The 23,559-nt window shown below is 32.6% G+C and overlaps 1 protein-coding gene and 1 long non-coding RNA gene across 12 annotated transcripts in view; one reads left to right on the top strand and one right to left on the bottom strand.

Annotated features, from left to right (window-relative positions):
• LOC119633982 (protein sickie) overlaps window positions 1-23,559 on the bottom strand; it is a 320,882-nt gene that overhangs the window by 32,999 nt on the left and 264,324 nt on the right. The gene's annotated exons all lie outside the window — the stretch shown is intronic.
• LOC119633984 lies at window positions 12,613-16,954 on the top strand. Its single transcript, XR_005246912.1, has 2 exons — window positions 12,613-16,830; window positions 16,906-16,954. It is a non-coding gene; the product is annotated as an uncharacterized LOC119633984 (long non-coding RNA).

Here is a 23,559-nt window from a genome sequence, read left to right as displayed (position 1 = left end):
TTACAGCGAATCGTGATAGCAGATGTTGCAGTGCAGTGAGAGACGCTAAAAATCCTAACGAGACGGTCGAAAACAAGTGTGGTTTGTGTGATGACAGTTTGCTAAGCAAAAATGGCGTTCAGCGATTAAGTAAATCTCGTCAGTCTAAGTCTTCCCTGAAGAATCCTGTCAATGGTTAGGTGAGCGCGAAGACGCTACTGTGGAACTTTAGAAGATTTGAACTAGAATATGATGAAATAAAGGAGAAAGAAAAAAAAAACGGTATCCATATTACGGTAACATAAGAAAATATGCAACAAAATGATACACGTACTGTGATAACCTAGAGAATTTGAACAGAAATAGTCTTTATTTAGTACACAAAGTCTAACAATGTAATGTAAAAAGGAAAAGACTCTAGTGTAACGTTTCGTTTGTGTGTAAAACACCGGCAAAAAACACGAACCGAGATAAGGTGCTTGCCCGATCGGGGAGGATCGACTATCTTAACATATATGTGGCCAAAGTGCGGTTGGAATAAGGAAACAAACGGACGGGACCGCTTACATTCAGAAATGCTTCCGTATGTTAGGGCGGATTCAAACAGAGTACCCTGGTGGTGAGAGTAGCTATCCCGGGCATATATAAATTGCCCTGTAGGGGAAATCTTCAGATAGCCTAATGGGAATAGAGAATTTTACCTTTTCGAAAGCATTATATGAGAAAAATCATAGAGGTCCGATGTACACACACCCATGATTTCAGAAGAGATTACTTTAGGAAATCATTACATTTTGAAGCAAAAGCCAGGAGTCTCTCTCTCTTTCTCTCTCTCTCTCGCTCTGTTTCTCTTCACTATTGATTCAATATATTAAAATTGTACATTTATCAGTTAATTGTGAGTGTTGATCAATCAATTTGAAGCATTTTGCTCTCTATTTTAAGTTGATATCTTATGTTTTCAGTTGCTGTTGCAAACGTATTGAAAGCGTAATTCTTAGCCAAGGCTGTTTCGCTATTATATAAGGATTATATTCAGTTGCAATCGCCACCTTTTAGCCTTCCGCCTCAATTTTTAAAACCTTGAAAATTTCTTCATGCAAAAACGATACGATGAACTTTTACATTTCAGTGGAGGGCATGAAAATTGATTGCAAGTTAAATATTTATGTATGTGTATGTGTGTGCGAGAATTTGGACTATTTACAAATAAAAAAGTGTTTTCTTAAAATTAAAGAAAAAATTGTAAATTAGAAATCGTGATTTTGACTTAAACAAGGCCATCTGTTTCATTATTCCTTTTCATTCCGTTGTTCATTTTTAATATAACGAAATGAAGAATAGAAGGAAACAAGTTTAAAAAATTAAAATATGGTATAAAATGTATAAAGGTTTGCAATATAAGTCAAAAGAAGCCAAAACGCTATAGTGGGCCACAGCCTACCATTAAATACCCTAAACCATCCTGCAGCTCTTTACGTAGCTGCTTGTCATAATAAGACGCTGCATAGAGAGTGTTTGAAAAAGTTGTCCGATCCGAACCATTTTTGCAATAAAGCTTAGAAAAACCGAGCAAATAATGATGATCCATGCCGGTGCTGGGTTATTTCTCTAGGCTCTATATACTAATATGCGACGAGCATAAATTTACTACTACTGCCGACAGATAGCATTAGAAAATAAGTTAGCAAAGCTTGTTAAACAATATTGACGTCGTACGGTGCTTCAGCCACACCAGGCTGACTAAGTTTCGGCTAATTCGCTATTTGTGTGCTGTAATACGCCGAAATTCTATAAATGAGAGAACAATCTTGTCCTTTGTTGTCTTTAGTGACTGATTAGTTGCGGCAATTAAAATAAAGTACAAACTATTATCTCAAATATTTGTTAATTATGCAGCTTCCTCTTATTTCAGATTTTAAAAAGCAACTTTTCCTTTACTCTAATTAGGTACTTCCTCAAAGATTGCATGTCTCATCTTGACAATGATTGTGTATTTAAACTTTTCACTGATCACTTTTTGCTCACGACATGTGCAAATGTTAAGAAATATTTTCAATATGAAGATGCTGGCAGCTAAATATTGAATATGGAATATTTAGATAATACTGTTACCTTTACTCTACGTATGCAAAGGTACATAATAATTATAGTAATAAAAAAAAAAAATGACGAAAACAAACGTAGTAAGGAAAATTCTTTATTTAATTTTCGAAAGTTTACGAGTTGCAGCAGAGCGAGCTTCGATTATTTTATAAGGTTACGTAATGTCTCGATCGAGCAACTGATCGCTTTAATTCAGTTTTGTCTATTATATATTAAATATCCCTGCAAGAAAGCTGATATTTGCCTTCTCGGCCTACCTAAACCATTCAACTGCCGCTAGACAACTTGAGAAAAAACCCTTAACTTTGATATATGAAGCTCATCCGAGAACACAAGGTTAAAGACGATCTACAAATTATTATTTACTTAAGGTAATGGAAAGTCAATCGTAATCTTGGTTCGGACATTATTTTCTTGCTTATTTACTTTGAAACTTTACTTTTTGACTTTACCTACGACTTCAAGCAGGATTTAACCCTTTCATCTATTTTATTTTTCCATTGTTTTCTTTAATTGGCTTTTGTTCAATTAACAGAAAAGTTTCAATTGAAAGCGTACTTAGCAAAAAGAAAGAAGGCCTTTCCAATCCTCTTTACCTCTATATTCTACATGTTGTAGCATTGCAACCACCTCTCGGAATATCGGTTTATAAAATGCATACAAAGTCAAGTGGAGTAGTGTAGAGTAGCCTCTTTAAAGCAAATTAAGTGCACAAGTGTTGCATTTTAAATCACAACTACAGAAGTAATTCGCGCGCATTAACAATCACTGAACGCATGCATACACATTTTATATGTATACAATGTCATGCATTAAATTGTGAGTGAACTCCAGACCTCGAATGCAGTACACATGCGTTGCATACAATTATTTATTTTTAATTTTATCGTTTTCCTTTTCTTAGCATAAATTGTATGCCGTAAATTTAATTGAAAGAAATAACAAAAAAAATTCTTGCTTTTTTTTTTTCTCTTTAGCTCATTGTGTGGTAAGTTGACTCAACTTTCAGAAGGAGGATATGTGACGTATGTCATATTAATACCCTACATAACTCGTACTATGAAGGTGTTTTAAGTTAATGCGTATGTATACAACATCCTGAAGGACTTGAGATGGATCCACCTTTTATAGATCGATATAAAGTTGTCTGTCTGTCCTTCCGTCTTGTTTCTTGTTTCTAATTTTTGAGCTACATTGACGAGGCTTGTTACACTGACGTGCTTTGGCCCCACGAACGAACGCTATTAAAATCGCTTCGTATCCGATCACGTTTTTTGACCGTCTTAGAAGAGTCATTAAGTGAATAAGTGATTAAAAGTGGTGTAAAGTTTAAAAATAGATTAATCAGTTGATAGCAATAGCAATTAGTCTATCGAAATAATTTTTCCATTCAACCAAGATAGTTGCAATAGATTCTTGGTAGACCAATTTCTGCTGCAAATTGTTGAATATGAGTTCACTGGCAATAAACATAGCTGGCGGGCTTAAGTCTTTTAATGCCATTTTTGAGAAAGAGGACGTTCGAAATACAGATGGCAAGTCGGCGAGTCAATAGTTTACGTTTATACTTAACGTAAAAGCACTTTATTTGGTCTGTGAAGAACATCTTTTTTCATGTTGCACTCGCATCAATAAATGTAATATATTCTGTTGTGCGAAGATGAAAATGAAAGTTTCTTATCGCATTCTCATTCTCTTCCTTATTATAATAATCTTCAAAGTTCATGGTCATTTTCTATAATTTTCTACTTAATCTGATCACAAAGCACTCACGTCCTTTAAATTAATTACGTCTTTATCGTACTTTGCATTCAAAAGTTTCTTAACGTTGTTAATGTTGGAGAATGTTAAATGTAGGAAAGTTCTAATGTAGTCTAAAAATAACGAATTTGATAGTGAAGAGATAGCATAATTTACTCCCGCCTATTATAGTATATGAGCTCCGTTTGTATGCATAGATTTAGCCAACAACTTCGAGCTAGATATTCTCGCTATGATTAAAATGAAAAGTTGACCGTCATAGTTAAAACTTTTCCGGATGAGGCAAAGCTGCACTTTTCTTTAAAAATACCGAATATTTCATTGATGACTCTATTGATCGTTTACCTGTAACAAAAAACATGGATGGATTTTTTTCTTTTTTGCAAGTGTGCACTTCGTATTAGAGTTATATTGCAATTCGCAGAACTAGCAATCGGTGCCCATGAATTTTTGTTTGAAACAATTGTAAAACTCGTGATGGTCATCATAACGTTTGAGCCAAGCAGAATACATTTCTTTCCTTTTTTTTATAAAAAGAACTGATTTTATTGTATTATGCTATAAGAGCTTACATTATTTGCTCTCTACTCAGCTGAATTGAAATAAATGAATAGGAAGCTTGATAATCCTTGCTTCAATACATAATTTTTAAATGCAATTTTAAATTTTTATACCCTACACCGCTTGTGATGCAAGGCTCGGTGCACGTAGCACGCACACGGACTTGCCATAGACCCATCCTTTATTGGATCGATCGGTTGAAATAAGCTTGTCTATCCGTCCGCTGTGATTTGCTAACCTACTTCGCAGATAAGCAAAACCATACTATGCACCATTTCGGAAAAAAAATGGTCGTCGCTCTAAATATCTTCAAGTTATTCAACGAGAGCTTTAACTAACGACTTTAGCCCAGAAGAATACCCCATGAATGCAGGAGTAACACAACACTTTGCTCTTTTTGACTTTCTCTTCTGATGTTTGTTAATGACATTCTGCGCGTAACAAAACACTTCATTTGTTTATTCGCAGATGGTAGCCCCTTACGTAATATGTTGTCTTTCAAAAAGAGACCGAGTTATAATCAAATAAATCGAGACTTCACCAAATATCTGAATAACGTCGAGTAAATGGAATAAAGGCAAACTTTAATGCCAACAATATTGTTGTATGTTATTACACAGGAGAAAAAATGCTTTAAGCGGTGTCAGCAGCCTTTGATATACCGAGTATGAGAGAGGAAAAAAACTTTGGATTTTCACCGGACATCTCGCCACAGCACTTTACCGCGACTCTTGGCTTTTAAGGGCATATACCTGCTGTGGTGGTTCCTAATGCTTCCGCTCTCAGGTTGAACACACACAAGTAATACATTTGTTTGCCTACCCCTGTTAGATGTAACTCTCCCTGACCATCACCGACCTCAAATATGTAGTGGACATACACTGAACTTTGTACTATTAGTGAAATAAAAAAAAAAATGTTTACACAAATAAATAAATGAGAAGAACGCATAAAGTACTTTTGGTTTGAGATATCAATTTAATCAATGTTTTTTATTACACATAACAGAGCACAGAGATAGTTATTGAAAGCGGTTAACCATACGTGTTAAAAAATTATATTCGTCTTAATTAAAATTTCAAATGATACCATTCAAGATTAAAAAGTTTTTTTTTTTTTTATTCAATTTCATCACGTCAGCGTTGCAATTATAAACAGCTTTCGTTTCGAACTTTTCAACAACAGTCTGTGATGTTAAAGTTTGGGTTGTTTAAGGTTACAACTAATAAATTAAATTTCAGATTTTCATATCAATATTTATGTAGAGCGTACTATTCCGTTCAAATAATTGAAAAAAAAAATATTCATAGTTGCATCTTTAAACCATTGTTGTGAATGTTTCAAAAAGTTTCACAAAACTAATACATCTCTCACCAAGCACTTAACACTTATCGCATTAGAATTGTTATTTATCGACCGATTATTTATTATGCAAATGTAATTTATTAAATGAGTAAAAAATTTTAATAAGATTTGAAAGGTGAGTCGTAGTATTAATTTCTATTCTACTTGAAAAGGAAAAAAATGGGAAAAAAAAACTTTGAACAATTGATGTCGGTTTCTTCATTCATTCATTATGATTATCTTTAAAATAGAATTTGAATGAAATTGAAGTTTGAATTGATTATATGATCGAATGTTTGAGTGTTTATTAGTGTTATTGTGAGAATTTTTAGGAAATTTACGCGGTTTTGCAAAGCATTCAAGGGGCTTGTCTTATTCTCCAAAATAATTATTAATTGATTTTGAAAATAATCTAATATGACATTCGATTGTGATTGCTTTCAGTTAACAATGTTTTAGGAATTGAAAGAATTTTTCCTATGATTTCCAAACGAGTATTATTAATATTTTTGCTTAAGCTAATTTATGCGAAAAAAAAGAAGTTTTACAGACATTTATATTTCATGCAAATGTTTTGAATTCCGTCTTTTCTTGCCATTTGCTTTCGAGAGTTCGTATATATTTGAATTGATTTCATTAATTCTGTTGACAGAATCTTGTTTGTTTGCATATCATCAATGCTTCCATCCACTATATAAGCAAATATATTAAGTTTATCAATTCGTACGCATTATTAAGAAAAGAGATTTTTTTATTTTTGGACGAATCAGTTCCGAAGGTGTATACAATATCAAAATAGATACTCCACATTACAAATATAACTCGGAAAATGTGATAGATAACGGAATCTTCCCAATTGCCTATAATAGATTATATATCCTGGTAACCAAAGATGGAAAAATGTACACTCTATGGATGTATCCCTTACAAATGACGAAAATATATAGCAAAACAGTTCGTAGAAAAACTAAATAGATGGCAAGTATAGTAGCAATAAAGCGGTAAAGGAAATATCGTAAGAGTTAAACTAACACTAGGATTAAATTCAAGAATTCGCGTTCGCTTTTCGAATGGCTCTGAATAAAACAATCAGCGGCAAAATTGAAATATTTTATTTATATATTATATGTGTGTGCTGTGAATTATATAACTCTGTATATATGCGGTATGTTAAGAAGAAAGTGACTTTTTAATTGTCGTTGACCAAGCATATATTCGACTTCTTTTTTTTTTTTTTTTTGGTTATGTGGGTATACATGTCACCAACGGATGTTGGCATTATCAACCATTTTGCGTTTTTAACTTGCTTTTGACAGACATAAGTGTAGCTGTATGTAACTTTTCATTTTTAAAAGCCTGGCATAATGGGCTACTTTTCAAATTTAAAGGACTTCTTCCGACGCCTATGTATTTGTGTAAAGTGGAAAATGACAGAGCCAATACATTGTAATCATGGATGATAGTCATTGAAGTTGTTGTGATTTTACACGCAGTCATAGGTTACTTTTACGTACTTATTAAAGTTAAGCAGTTTTCCTCTGTTGATATTAAGAGAAGACACTGAAATGAGGTGGAGTGTGATAATCCCGTTAGAAATAAGGCAGCTGGCATACTTCGAATGCGAACAATTGGCAACGACTGGCAACGCCAATTATATCCGAACAAATAGAATAGAGGCGGATTGCATACCGTCTCCCTTCTGGATCAAACCGTCCGCTTGATAACATTGGCGAACATAAGGAAATATCTGATAATATCCGAAAGGAAATTGCTCGTCAAGCAGCCAACTAGGTTCTCATTATTAGATGGCGACGGTAGGGGATAGGCCGATTTATATGGTTTAAAGATTGTTATTTTGTGCAACCGTCATTAGGGCATTAATTACTTTTATGCTAACTGAGTGATTATTTAGTTGAGATAAGTAACAGACGGGAACATTTGGGCTGGGCTCAAAGGGCTACTATTGAAGGCAAGGCAGAATAACGCCTGGAACAGAAACCAAACAATTTTTTCGAAAGGTACAAAGCAATAATCGTTAGAATGTCTAAAATTAAAGCTCGAGTGCCACAGGCAAGTGCTCTAAGTCAAAATACTCTGTCCAATTTTCATTTCGGATGTTCAGATCACTGATAATACTACGATATATGTGCTGATCATACAGGAACCCCATTACTATCTAGTGATCCAATAAATGTTTTCTGCGAATTACAAATCCATTTCAACAAAATTTCGCTTGAACTGAACAAAGGCAAATTATGTAATGAATGCTAAAAAATCACCGCAAATTACGTTTATGTTACATAAGGGTTCTTGTCTGTCGTTCTTTTCAATGGTAACAATATCCCTAACGATAAGTATGTAAAATATGTTTGTGTAAATATTTACTTACTATCTTTTTGGACAGATTGTAAATTAAGTAAGTAATAAAAAAAAGCTCTTTTGCTTTTTAAAAGAAAGGGATAATAAAGAAACTAGTAACAATTGCAGTAATAATAATTATAATAATAACAATAGTAATACTTAAGAAGCAACGATAACGTTACATTTTTCGCCTAAATTTCCTTCTTTCCACGTGGTTGTTGGGAATAACGCACACAATGGCTGTTATTGTGTGCGCTTTTGTACCTTACACCGAAAGATGGGGGCATATTCATTTTGCCAAAACCTTAGCAACACTCGCAAAAAATATTCAAACACTAAGTATACATATATATATATACATATATATATATATATATATATATTCAAATTCTGAGTGAATTTAGGCTTGTCGGTTTGTTGTCTGAGTCATGTCTGTGACAAACTTTCTTCTGCTCGCAAAAATAAAGTTTTCAAATTCAAATTATGGCAAAGAAATCGGAAGATCATAATTAAACGCGTATTGGTCTAGAAAACAAACCGAATTGGCCAAAAGTGAAAGAATGAAAACATCTACGTCTTTAAAAGCGAAGCAAATAAAAATGACTTTTTTCCCTTATCACTCATAAGCTATAACAGACATAGCGATAAAAACTTGCAAGCATTTGAATAACAAATGGAAAAGGTCCGCTTAACAGTACAAAGTGTCGAAATTTCGGTTATTTAATTTTTTTGTAGCTTTTTTTTAAGATACAGTTACGAGACTTAGAAGTTTCGGCCAAAGTCAAATATCTATTTCATTTATTTAAATTTATTAGCCACTCTATAAAACCATAGGCGAGTACACATAGTCACGCTAGTATAAATCACATGCTTAGAAAGAACTGAAGATCGCTTGAATGATCACCTTGCTCCACCACAAACCATGAGACCGTCAACTGCCCTTATCTAACAACTTCAGGTGCTGAAGAATGAGGTCAGTTTTTCTCTTTTCTCATTTTCTTACTTGTTAGGCATTAATCATTCATTAATATCTCAAATCTCCTATGCGTTCTACTATGGCCTTTATTTTTTCCTCTCTTGTTATACCTGCATATAGGAACCGTTTCGTTTAGCAACTTGCTTAAGTTATTGAACCATTTATGAATAATTTTGTATTATTTGCTATATGAGTTTTAACTTGATATGACTGAGAAGCAAAAGTATTAATTATATCGAAAACTCTGATTTACTCCGTGAAATTAAATTGAAATCAAATCCTTCGAAAGTACTTTGTAAGTAGCTTGAAACGATTCCATTACTTTTTAAATGTGTATTAATTTCTAACTCAAAACTATATATTATCGCATAAAACTATATATTTGTACATAAAAGGAAAGTAACGGGAAAAGTAAATCGCCGGTGGTAGCATGCATGTTAGTTTTTATCTGACTGCAAGCACCACCACCACCACCACCCCTGACTTTCTTTAGGGTAATCTTACAAATCTGATGAATAAATTGAGGATGGCAGTAACAACTTTGTGAATGTGTTGCTTTGTCAGCGAAAAGGCTTGGATGTAGCATTAAGTATTATTTCTGTGAAAAGAATAACTATTTAGTGTTAAAAGTTTGGAATAAATTTTCCTTTCTTCTTTTGATTTTCAAATTAATTCACTACATTTATTTATTCAGCTAAATATATTTATTTTTTGCATATCATTAAAGTAACGAATAAATTTTGATATTGAATACTAGGAAAAGCAGTCATTCTATTCGTTATCTCGCTTCAAAGTGTGCATAATACGCATCAGAGAGCGCCTATGCTACGTGTTTATACCCTACACCTCTAACACGTAAAGTCCGATGTAAGCTTGTCTATCCGTCCGTCTTACTTGTTTTTCTTTGTTCAACCTATAGGCCGGCATTTTGGAGATATTTTGACGAAAACCGATACATTGACTTGTTTTGGCCCAAATACGAACGTTCTTGAAAATAATTCCGATCGAATAGTGGGATATTTTTAAAAGTCATTATACGAACCGTAGTATTGTGAGAGGTGGTGGGGATTCTTAATGATGGGCTGTGGGCCAGTATCGTGTTTTTACTGTTTTTAAGTTATATACGTTTTGGGTCAATTCAACAATTTCTTGATGTCTAAGGCTTTTTCCCGCGGTAGAATTTTTTGATATAAGTTCACGCAAAGCAAGAAATTCGTAAAACATAATTTAATTTTCACTTTAGCGGCTACTATAGTTATATGCGCCAATTGTATACAATTGAAAGCATCCATGAAAAACGCGATTCTTTGGTGACATGACGAAAGGACTTGAAAGAAGGCTCTCTAAAAGAGTTCGATTCAGATATTAAAAGGTGAAATCACTTACTACCGCGAATACATCGATATTAGCTAAAGTATTGACAGAAAAGCAAACATAATATATATTACATTATTTTCCTCTAAAGATTTCCAAAAAAATGTTACTGAGTTCATTTTGTGTTTTATGTAATCTTGGTTCTTAATCTCATACAATGCATTTAGGTAATGGGACGTATTGGCACGCGTGTATCGAAAAATATGCAGAAAACGAGTTCATTGCTTTACCAACGTCACCTTCATCGTTACCGGGTTACCATCTTACAAGAAATTACATGATCAAAATGAAGTTGTTCCCATCATTATTTGGAAAGATCCTCATTTATGTGTTTGTTTGCTACACGCTTAAGGCTAAAGTGCTTGTATTCTTACATAAAAAAGGGGATCCTCAAATAAAATAATCGACCTCAAAAAATATTTTTTTATTATACGCTTTACCCAAAAAAAAAAAAAAAAAAAAAAACGACGTCTTCTTTTCAATTTGTAATTGTTTGTTGTAAGCACATTTACACGTTTTGTTGGTTTACAATAGGTTACAAGCTAGCTACATAGATTATTCGTGTGCCTAAAAAAGAAATCTAGTAACAATGTTGTAAGCAAATTGATTTGAAACATGATTAGCATTTATATGATTATTATTTTGAAAAACGAAGCAGTTCAAGTTAAACTAAAAGCTACAATTGCTTAACGCACTCTTCCTATGAAGAAAAACCAGTTTTTGTTTTTTTGTTTTGTTTTGTTTTGTTTTTTTTTTTTTTTTTTTGTTTAAATGACTACTTTCTTCTAACGTTCGCAGATAGCTGAGCGGAATTTAAGTCAGCTGGTCAATTAAATCAATTAATAAAGATCTTTGCTAAAAAGACTACTTTTAATACCAATGATCATTAACAAAATATCTACAAAGCCGCTGGACTACAAAGAAGTTATGGGCTGCAAAAAATAATTGTGGAATATTTTGAGCTTGCGCGAAGCGTTTAGTCGTATGGTCGTATGTTAACATATGCGATCAAATTAAATTGCCTGGGGAATCAACGTACATTCTTTAAATGAATTATCATCTCGCTTATCAACATTATGTGTCGTCTTCCAAACGAGTTAGACTAGAGATTATTACGGAAAACATTCTTAAAATCATAAAAAGAAGTTGGACTTTATTTTTTAAATTCGCTACTAGTGTATGTAATACATATTACATATAAATGTATACCTTATGTCACATTTAAGCACATATATATGTTCATATGTATCTCGCGGGATTTATTACTGAAAGACCAATTAAAGAGACATAAGAAAAAAAGAAAGAAAAAAAAACAAAAATAAAGGAGACTGAAGAAGTTAATTCCGATGCCTCGGGCGTAAACCAAACTCTAATCAGGCATAGAATGCTAATACACCAACAATGGCAAAACAACCGATATGAAGAGTGGTGTGCTAGGACGAAAACAAGAAGTAACTTTTTCATAACGCGTTTCGTAATAAAGAACTGTTAAGTTCTTATGTCGATTTCGCCCATTTTAACCCTAAACGTATCATGTGTTTGTATAACGAATCATATCAGGATGTGATCCTCCGTCACTTATGAAATTCATTCATTATCCAAACGAGCTATACGTATACGTATGTATATATATTTGTACATGCACTGGTACATTCAGAAGCAGAAGAAGATATTTTTAGCCGAATGAGAGCCCGTTTAGGTAAAGGATTGCGACTAACAATTCAGGTACGGTAGCATACTATCTAACAAATGAATAAATTTCTACATACATATATTTTGCAAACTTCTTTATTTGCAATCTATTGAATTATGAAATGAATTAACAACGAAAACTATATATATATATATATATATACATATAGCACACTCCATCGGATTTGACAAATATATATTTGTTTAATGTTCAACTTCAAGTATTGAGTATTCATTAAAAATATGCAATGTGTTTATTTATATATAGTGGAGGCGGTATTTTTTCTGTCTTCTCACTTCATAACTGTCATCTCACAAGTTTATAGCTAAAATATTAGCGTGCAGGCTTAATCTGTTTAAGTAATCACTGCTAAAACGTTTCATTTCAATTTTAACTTTAACAACAAACGTAAAATAAATAAAAACATGCTATATATATAAGTAATTGTTTGATTTCGAAATATATCGAAAAAGAAGACCTTCAAACGATAAGAAAAAATGTATTTATCAATGGAAAAATTGCATAAACTTTAGGTCAGTTCGTAACGAAATTATCAAATACCACATAGATGTTACTGTTCTGAAATGTTCTGAAATTTGCGTAATTTCCCAAAATGTTGTCCTGGATTCTGTCCTTCCTGCTTAACGGGATCTCTTTCTGACAGGGATATGGTAATACACAGTTTGTGAAAAGGATCATAACTAAGACCAAATTTACGATTATTTATGACACCCTACATATATAACTTTTGGTATATTAACTTTGTACGGGTGTATGTAACACCCACAAAGATTTGAGATAGAGTCATTTTTTATTACGCGGACCATTTCATTACAAACAATCACTTTCTGAATCAATCTAAGATTATCTGTCTGTCTGTCTGTCCGTCTGCAACCAACAAGTCGAAATTTTTAAGATATTTTGATAAAAGTTGGCACGCTAATGTGTCTTGGCTGGCGGACGAACGTTACTGAAAATGTTTTGGATCACATTTCACATCGGTAAACATAGTATGAAAGTAACTTTGAAATGATTTAAAAAAACTATAATGTTTCTTTTGGAAATTGCTTTTAGTGAATGCTTGCAAATTGGTATTTTGACGGAGCAAAAACCTGAAATCCGATGTTTCAACCCATATTAAGACTTTGGAACATATTTTTGAATGTTCCAAGAAAACTATACATAAGTGCTGAAAAAAAGACCACACGAACAGTTTCCCATTTAGTCGTTCGATTGTTGTATATTAAAAATATCATATCATTATTCAAGTTTTCAATAAAGTATCACCTGCTGCTAGTTGTAAACAATGTAAACAGCTGTTCTTTCTACAACTTTACTTTACGGTCAGCAAATAAAACTTTAAAATGACAATTAAAAAAAAAAAATATATAACAAAAAAAAAGACTAACTTGTTTACGATACAGAAACTTTTACACCTGATCATAAGTTGTAATGACTAGAGGAGTAAAAAAAATTTTTTTTTTTTTTTAACAATAACTGACTAATAAGGAATAGAAGTAGTTAAGGTAAAGTTTTAAATTATCAGCACATTTTGCATTTATTCTGCATAGATATCTAGTTTATGTTAATAGAATTGTTTATTCGTTAAATAACTATATTGAATAGGAGTGTGAAGTGAGATAAAGTGAGGTGAGAGAAGCTAGTTACTCTAGAGATAAAACAACATTTTAATAATAGAGCAGCATATGTGCAGTGCCAGGTATAAAAAACAAAAAAAAAAAAAAAAAAAGAAACATACTATTTAGGTGCCGCAAACTCGTTACGTATTTAATGAAGTTTTTTTTTTCTTTTTTTTTTCTTATTCATTGGAAGCGTGCGTTTGTAATAATCATTTTATGCAGTGCAGAAAATATGCAGCAGCTGCTGTTATCATGTAAACACTGTCGCCACATCTTTTTCTAGAATGAAAATGCCGCCGCCTGCTGATTTAGTTTCATTTTTACTACAATTTATGAATTGACTAAAGCCGTAATTGCCAGTCGGCATAATCATTACACAATACAATGGATGGCTGACTGCTTGCTTATTTGTCTGCAATGACTGACGTTTTGAGTTATCGTTTACTTAAGGAGTGCAAAAGGATATTATAATGCGACTTCTTTCTGCATATAATCAACTACAAAAGCAATTTCTTTCTTTCATTTTTTTTTTTTTTTGTCGCTTTTTTAAATTTTAATTTTTCATTTTGTCATTACTTCTTTTCACCATTATCTGGAAAATTTTGCATTTTATTTGCTACACAAGACAAGAGAAAGAGAAGATCTATTGTCTCGTATAGTTCCACAATGAATAAAAGTTATATTTGCTTTGGAAGGGGAAATGCTTTTACGACTTTTACGATTTTTTTCACTTGCTTTAGGCTGATCTGATACCGGCTCTGGTAAGAATTTGTTTGAAGGTGTGGATTAAAATTCGCTGTTGACTGTAAGCAATGGTTTTTGCGAACGTACTCGTGGGCGAATGGTGACTATTATTAAACTGGCTCTTTGCTCACCAATATGGCCGTATACAAGGCAAGGCAAGTTTAGGCCTTCTCTGTTAATTTTAGCGGACTTGAAACTCGAAACTTCCAATAACAGACGACAAGGACAAGGACAACAATATCTTGGCAAGGATGCCTAATACGTTGAGTAACAAGGATGATGAAGGGTAGAAACACAGAAGAAAGAGAATAGAATATGATTTGATGAAAGAGAATAGATATGAATTATCAAATCTACTGAGAACTGAAAGACGTTTATGTTTTACTTTAACTGTTTCATTTACATACAGTTTGTGAATATCTTTTTCTCTCTATTTTCGTTTAATTGATTCGTATTCTTACACTGATCCGAGCCTTATATTAGAAAGAAATCTTCCCTGTTGTATACAAAAACATAAGTATATGTTAGTTCGTTATCAGTCAGTCTATCAGCTAGTATAATAGTCGTTGTGTGTGCTATGGAAACAGCGAAAAATTCAAGAATTGAACGCCGCTTAATTTAATGTTTCATTTAGTGTTTATTTTAACGATTTGGCATTAACCGTTATTTGTTCTATTAATAAAAATTTTTTTTTTTTTTTTGACTGAAAGAAGCAAGAAAGTTATATACACCTTCAAGTACATTTTAAACGATAACTAACCAGCAGACTCGCGGTATATATTTCTCAATAATAATAGTCTGTGTCAGAGCCAACATGTCGGACGTGCAAGTTTTCGTGGTAAGCAAGCGAATAAATTACGCAATTATTCTCCACCAATTAATAGTTTAAACGCTACTAGAGGAACTGAATGAATTTACATTACACTTGAATTAGACTTTTAATCGTCAAAGCATTTACAAATAAGCAAAACGCATATAATTAAATCTAGCAAAGATACGATCGATCACTTCATCGTAAACTTCCTATTATTATTTTTATGTAAAGAATTTTAGTTATTTCCGCTTGGGTAGTTCCGGAATTTTTTCAAAAATTTATCAATAAAATTCGACGGCTGTATTTAAGTCATAAAAAGCAACTGTATCGATTTCCATTTGCGTAAGCAAATAAAGGGAAACCTACAAACTTGTCTATACTTCTATATGCATATTACATATATATATGTATGTTGTATTCATCAAGTGTACAGCTTGTCATTTTAGCTAACAGTTAAGTTCTTTGTTTAAAGGAGATTCTGTTATGAGCAGAGCTCATTGCTTAAGGGATTATCAAGTTATTAAGTGTAAGTGACATTTGGGTTTTAGGCTTGGATTTTTTGGCCTAAAAACAAGTAACAACTTTCGATCAGGTAACGCTGACTATTCAATATTCTACACTACTTCGCCTAATAGAATTCTTCACCTATTTTCTTAATAGAATACCAAAAATTGTATTCAATTCTTAACTAATGGTAATTTTTCATAGCAGCGTTTATATGAAAGAGGGTCTGAAACGTGGACTGGCATAGTTCAAATTTAGTAAACTTAGTTCGGTAGAATTAATATCTATGTCAAATTAGATTATACATATATTACATGAATAAGACCGAATTCATAAAGGTAATGTATTCCGACTTTTCGTTCGTAGGTATGAATATTATCCCTTAAAGATCGACATATACACGATGCGCAGCTCTGAAGTGATTCTGCTATTACATCAATTTTTGCTCCAACCACTGTTAAAGCGGTGAGAGTCGATATAGAATCAAAGTAAAAAAAGGAAAGGCTTTTTGTAATATGTTTTTACTGTGCAACCCTGTATGACGAATATGGGAAAAGGGTACTTTTTGCTTATTGTATATTAATAACAAATTATCTGATCATTATAATTAAAATTTTTTTAATAACTTTACAGTCTCCTCTTTTTTATTTTCGCCACATTTTTTTAAGGTGATATCATGAAAATAGCACAAATTTGCAATTATCAGCGCACTGTCAATGCATTTCTAATTTCAAAGGCAAACAAAATATCGTAAAATAAATACAAAAATTTCATCATTAAAAAAGTTGCTTTAAAAACAAGCAAGAATACCGGAGCAGCGCAAAGTTTAGCGAACTAATGTATTAAATCCATAGCATCATTATCGTAATCGTTTCGAATGTAGTCGTCTAGGTTGGTCTCCTGCTGCAACAATTTATTTTGTATGTTTGATAAATTAGAACAGCGTCATCATGACTAATCTTCTTCTGTTTTCGTGGCTTTATTTTCATATTATATTTTGCGCGCCAATCATCATTAAGTATAAAACAAGGTTTAAGTTGTCTGCAAGCTAATGTTAGATAATACATAGACTCAATAAGTCTCCGCTGATTTCTGGCTATCAGGATTTGATCTAAACGCGTCAAAATTTAATGACATCCCGATCATTAGTTTAAAAATTAAAATCGTTTCGTTAATGTTGCTTGCCGTTTTCAATTTCTTTTGCCAGTTGTGTCCTCTCGGCTAATTGCAAATTTGCCTTTGCAGATATATCCATTGTCACATAACATGTGAGAAAATCCTTTTTATTTCGCTTAAACAGCGCCAAACATGATCGTGTTGTCGTCAAAGATGAGCAAAATGCGGCACGCATTCCGAACAGAGCTTTCTCGTGGACAAATGTTCATGCAAAATGGTGGACATCTTTAGGATGTCAGTTACCACATTCAACTTCGCCTTTGAGTCTTCAACACGATTTCGTGTACTTTCCTAACGTGTAATGGAACAACTTTCGAAGTCAGGCGATCAGAGCATTCAGCATTATCGGCGTCCATGCGATTATGTTTAGAATTAGCAAACCACTCTCTGATCTGACTGTGAACGATGTTTTTTCTTATCAACAAGAATCGTTTAATCAACTCACAAAATCCCGTTTTTTTTCATAAAACTAAAGTGTCTAAAACAACTTTAATCTGTAAACTAATTATCAGAATGCGTTGATGTTGTGAGACGTATAGTTTGAAAGTTGCTACTATTCAAAAATCATATGGGTTTGGCAACAGTGCTGCCATATATGTATCAGATTGAACACTTATTGATGTGCTAGAAGGCATTCCTCCTATCCGATACATATTCAATATCGAAAAGACCCACTTTGAAATATGTATTGTTGAAATAAATTAGACTTAAAGATTAAAGCAAAGAACTCTTTAAATATCAAGTTTCAAGTAATGTTCTTAATCATTAATTACTCTTTGGGCTTTTCAAGTTAAGCGACTGTGCATAAATTATGATTAATAATTATTGATAGATTGAAGACTTATATATGTGCATTTATTCTCATTATAAGCACTTAAATCTCACTACAAAAAAAACTTGAAATGAAAGGCCAACGCCATCAAAACAAACACCTTCCCCTAATATGTCAGCCGTTCACTTGACTAAAGCCAGGCATTCATATAAGTTATAAATCTTAAAAATGCTTTTATGTTTCGGAATCAAAAAACAAAAAAAAAAAAAAAATTTGAAATAAAATTTATTACAAATATTTCCCATCAATTAAGTGAAAATACTTTTTGAAAAAAGTGCTCGCAAGTGCAACATAAAAAAATGTTTTGTTTTTTTTTTTTTTTTTTTTCATACATATCTATAAAACCATACACATATATATATATATATATATATATATATGAGCTCTTAAACTTTATAAGCTGGAAATTTTAAATATTATTTACACGGGCTTATGTTATTTATAGAGCATTCAAAACGACATGTGTATAGGTTTCCGGATTTATGCTGAACCAACAGTTATGTAAATATGCGCATAATATGCGTACAGACACTAAACATAACATAAGGGAGCCAGAGAGACGATACCATACTTATTATTATAATATACGTGTACACACCCTAAACTTGCTGATGATTTTTTGTTTGTGCAGCCGAAATAAAAACCATATAAACGAAATTTATTCTTTGTGTGTGTGTGTGTGTGTGTGTGTGTAAGCATGAGTGTCGTCTGCGAACGTGATATGTTTTTAAAACCATAATCATTTTAATTGATTTACTCAGCAAACTAAGTTGTAGCAGGCTCGGTTTTAGTAACCGAGCAAAACGCCAAACTCTTACCTAAACGCTCTTTGGAAAAAATTCTTCTCCTTCCCGTTATTTCCCTTTATTTTAACTAAATATACATGAATTGTTTTCAACATCTGCTCTTTCCATAAAGTACAAACATGTTTGTCTAAAGGTCGTTTTCCTTTTTCGATGCACTTTTTTGTTGCTTGCTTTATTAGAATGTCTTTTCTTTTAGGGTTACTTACTAACATGTGTATGTTAATTGGGTTTTTGGGCTATTTTCGGATTTTGAATTTTCTCTTAAGTCATCTCGAAACCATATGTGTTTGAATTCCACATTTCGAAAATTGAATTATATTAAGGCAGGTTCTTAAGCGCACAATGCCAAGTTTATATATTTTAAGTTTAAACCATCTCTTGGGAAAACGCATTTGATTGTAAAACAAGTAAACAGACTTTAGTGGGCTACAGCAAACCATTAAATACACTGCACCACTTCAGTTAATACAGTATGACGCTATTTCAAAATAAGACTTTATAGGGGATCTGTTCGATTCGAACCTTTTTCCAAAACCAAATTTCGTCAAAATATTTTAAAAAGTGCGACCTGAGGGACGAACACAAGAAAACACGACGGACAGAGGGCCGGATGGACATACAAACTTGAAAAAGTGGGTTTACCTCAAGTCCTTGTGGGTGTTGCATACATCCACACAAACTTAATATAGCCTTATACCGAAAGTGGAGTAAGGTATAATCATTAACCAGTGCTAGGATGAAATAAATTTCGCCTATAATGGATAATAATTTCTATACTGCGTTCTAGTTGAGTTTTTCTCCTTTGTCTTCGGGAAGTAAAGTTTAATTCTAAATCGTCCTAGATTCTATATACTAGATATTGACAAGTGCACTTTGCGTCGAGGCTTCTCTATTCAAACCATGGGTTGTTTTGAAATTTCCAAACACCACAAACTCGCTTTTTAAAGCAAACTCAATTAGATTATTAATAACACAAATGTGTGTGACTTGCAGAACTATTACCTTATTTTCACTTAAGAGGGTGTAAGACTTTGTGCGTCGGAACTTATCTAGAGTTTTCATAATTTCGAGGCCACATTCACAAAATGCTTATGATACAATCAAGCAAAACTAGATTAATTGCTTTAGAATTTTAACTGCACATAAAAGGGAAAATAATACACCAATGGATATGTGCGTAGCAGCCTTAGCTACCCAATTTCTTTCGGAGAAAAAGATTACTTTTTGATTATTTACTTTGCCGAAATATTCTTTGTTTCCTGGTAATTCAATACCAGGAGCTTTTCGCTTTGTTCTCAGTGCCTCTGTCCTTCATATTTTCTTCTAATGCCTTCAACATCCTTTCTAACATGACGCCAATAAACAGACTTATCGTAGCTAGCAAAATGAAAAATCGCAAAAGGCATGGAAGATAGTAGAGACATATTATCCATGATTTAATGTGAATTCGTAGCAGACAGAGATCACGTAAAGGTAAACATATTATATTCCCTAAAGAAGTACGTAGACCAATAATCATATTCTGGCGTTGAGAGCGATTACTAGTCATAAAAGAAAACAATATCTGTTCGCTCTATAGCTTTGATCAGTTAGTATTTGGAAGCAATAGTCCACAATAAAGTAAGGATGTGAAGTCACGAAGACCATAAATAATAAAACCGTTTGTGACTTGTCACGCCGCTATGATTTTACTCAGAACACGACTGTTAATTGGTAGTACAGCAAACTCAGTTGTCCGGACATGTGCACGATTGAATCTCTTGTGAAATAGATTTGAAATGACAATAAAATGAGTTCTACGACACATCCTTACCATTAAATTGTACTTAATTATGTTCTCGCGATAATAGTGATATTTTGCATTCTAAATAAAATTCGCAACACAAATATGTTGCAGTATGATCTAAAGAATATATAGAATATAGATTTCTGTTCACAATTGATTGATGACTGATTGTGTGAATTAATTCTACATAACATTACCGCAATTGCTTTATAGCTGTTCAAATTCTGTCAAGTTTTTGGTTAACGGATGAGAGCAATTATGTCAATCGTAACGAAAAAAAGGTGTCTGAATGTGTCTTTTATATAAGTGAAACTAAATTATAAATACTAGTACTGCATGAATTCTACATCGCTTTTGTCGAATTTTAAATTCGCGTTCTTACGACACAGGATGTTGCGGCTTTACCTTACACATTGGGGTAAAAAGATTTAATTACCAAAGTTTCATGGTGAAAATTGGTTAATAGCTAATAATTGGCAAAGAAATCAACCTCACAGAATTTGGGTAGAGTAGGTCTATTTTTTGGATGCCACCGCATATAAGGATTCTCAGGAAAGGTAAACTTTTGTATGCTAATTTTTAACATTTTAGGATGAAAATTTGTTAATGACAGTAATTGGACATAAAAATTAAGTGGACCAAATGTGAGCTATATAGGTCTCCACTCTATATAAGATTTCCTCTGAGTAGTAGGCCGAGTAGTAGAGAATAAAGTTTTGAATATTTTACGATGAAAATTTGCCCAGAGTAGCAAAATAACTATAACATTTTACGGTAGGCAATGTGGATCAGATAGTCTATTTTCTAGAGAAACCCTCACTTCTAATTTTCTATGGCGGAAAAGTGAAAAATTATTTGTGAAAAATAAATTATGTTTGTTAAATTTAGATCACGTCACGTGATGATTTTGAGCACCCTCCAATATGCCGTCGTTCGTGACTACTACTATTGCTTTTGCATGAAAATAATGTGGTATAAGTGGTATAAGGCATGTAACGATCGACCTTGGCCGACTATAATGTTCTATGCCGTTTTGGGAATGCATTTTTGTGGTTCGAAAAAAAATGTTTGAATGCTTGAAAACAACATTCTAAAGGCGAATTTTTGTGAAATTTTGCAAAAAAAAGAGACTAAAATATTTTATCTAACCTAAAACGAAATAACTTATTTCAGTTGTAAAATGAACTTTTTCAATTTGATTTCCTTCGTTTGCTGCCCGCACGCTTGTCTTTTCCAGTATAAACTATTGATAGTTTTCTTGAAATCATTTATATTAAACTTTCTCTTTGTGGCAAAGAGAAAAACTTTTCTTTTCAAAATGCGTAAATATAATCAAAAATTTTTCATCAGAAGCAAGTTGGTTACAAACACAGTTACACGACTAACAAAAACTAAGGCTATAAGTAACTAACTATAAAAGGCATTAATCAATTTATCTGCAACAAATAGAAAGCATTATTAACATTTAAGAAGAAAAAAAAAATTTATTTATTATTTATCTATTTAAACAAATCAAACTCTATATACATAACAATACATATGTTTTGTTATTTATTTGATGTTTTTATTTGACACAATGTTTGCACTATACAACAAAACATAGCACAACGAAAAAAAAAAAAAAAAAAAAAAAAAAAAAAAAACTTTTTTTTTGGCATTCCGAACATGTACGAAAATGTGTGCTTGCGTGTGTGTATGTGCGCGAATTGTTGGGATTTGTACAGGTATTGATTTGTGCAAATTGCTTACAAATAGGCGAATACTTTGCAAGCACAGGCTCTTATTGCACTCATACCGAAAAAAACAAAACAAAAAGTAAGAAATAAAATGGTGAGAGTACGGTCGTTATAATTTATGAGAATTCTCTGACTTCACCTCTGTCTATAAAATTTTATTATATAAAAAAGAAAAACAAAAAAAAAAAAAAAAAACGCAATTGTTTTTTTGGTGTTTTGCATCAAATTCTCTAATGCTGTTTTAATTTATAACCATTTGCTGTAATTTGTTTTGTGTTGTTGGGTTGTCAGTTAAATTGAGAGATAACGGGGAATGAATTGCTGTGGAATGGTTTAAGTGTATGATGGTTAAATGCAATCTATTTGTTGCCCGGATCTTCCATTGTATTCATATTAATCTCTTTAGGGTAAAGTGAAATTTATTGGTTCATTGGTTACAACGAGATGGAAAAACAAGTAACCCCGTGTTATGACTTTTAATAGCAGGCAGATAGATACATAGATTATTATCAGCGTATTATATTATGTATATAAATTTGTATGTATATTTGTATATGTTTTGTTGCATTTTTGAAAGTTCAGTGCACTCGATAATTATAATAACTGGAACTAACCCTCAACCAACAGTTATACCAAGATATCTCCCTAATGCTTTTAATACGGATGAAGGACTGAAGATGTGTTAATTAAAAAAAAATTGAGATGTCGCACGGTGGACTTTTTTTTTTTATAATTTAACAGCTTACAAATTTTAAATTAATCAATTGCTGACTAATAACAGGAAATAATTAGTATTATTGTACGCTGCACCACTTGAGACAGAAGAATATATCATGTTTGTGTAGATGAATGCAATAATGAGAAGGGATTTGCCTTTTATTATGCTGAATCTTATTCTAAATTAATTCTGATTAATCACGTCTTGTCTGTCCATCTGTGCGTCTTGTATTCTTGATTCTGATCGATCTAAGCTTGTCACTCTATCTGTACGTCTTGTATTGTTCATACTGGTGGATCTAAGCTTGTTTTTCCATCTCTTCAACCTCTGTTCTTGATTCTCATCGGTCTAAGTTGGTTTTGATTCTGATTGATCAAACCTTGTCTATCCATCTGTGCGTCTTGTATTTTTGATTCTCATCGATCTAAGCTTGTCTGTCTATCTGTGCGTCTTCCTTTCCTGACTTTGGTCGATCTAAGCTTGTCTATTCATCAGCTCATTTTGTGTTCTTGCGTTCAACCCATAGGCAGCAATTTCTCTTTCACTTTGATGAAAGTTAGTACGGCAACGTGTTTTGGCTCGAGGACGAACGCTACTGAAAATGACTTGGATTGGATAACTTTATCGACCCCTTCCCATATAATGCTT

The sequence above is a fragment of the Glossina fuscipes genome, unplaced genomic scaffold (assembly GCF_014805625.2).
Source record: "Glossina fuscipes isolate IAEA_lab_2018 unplaced genomic scaffold, Yale_Gfus_2 2, whole genome shotgun sequence".
Taxonomy (NCBI): Eukaryota; Metazoa; Arthropoda; class Insecta; order Diptera; family Glossinidae; genus Glossina; species Glossina fuscipes.
Note: the sequence above shows the minus strand (reverse complement) of the source record. Positions and strands in the feature narration are given on the sequence as shown.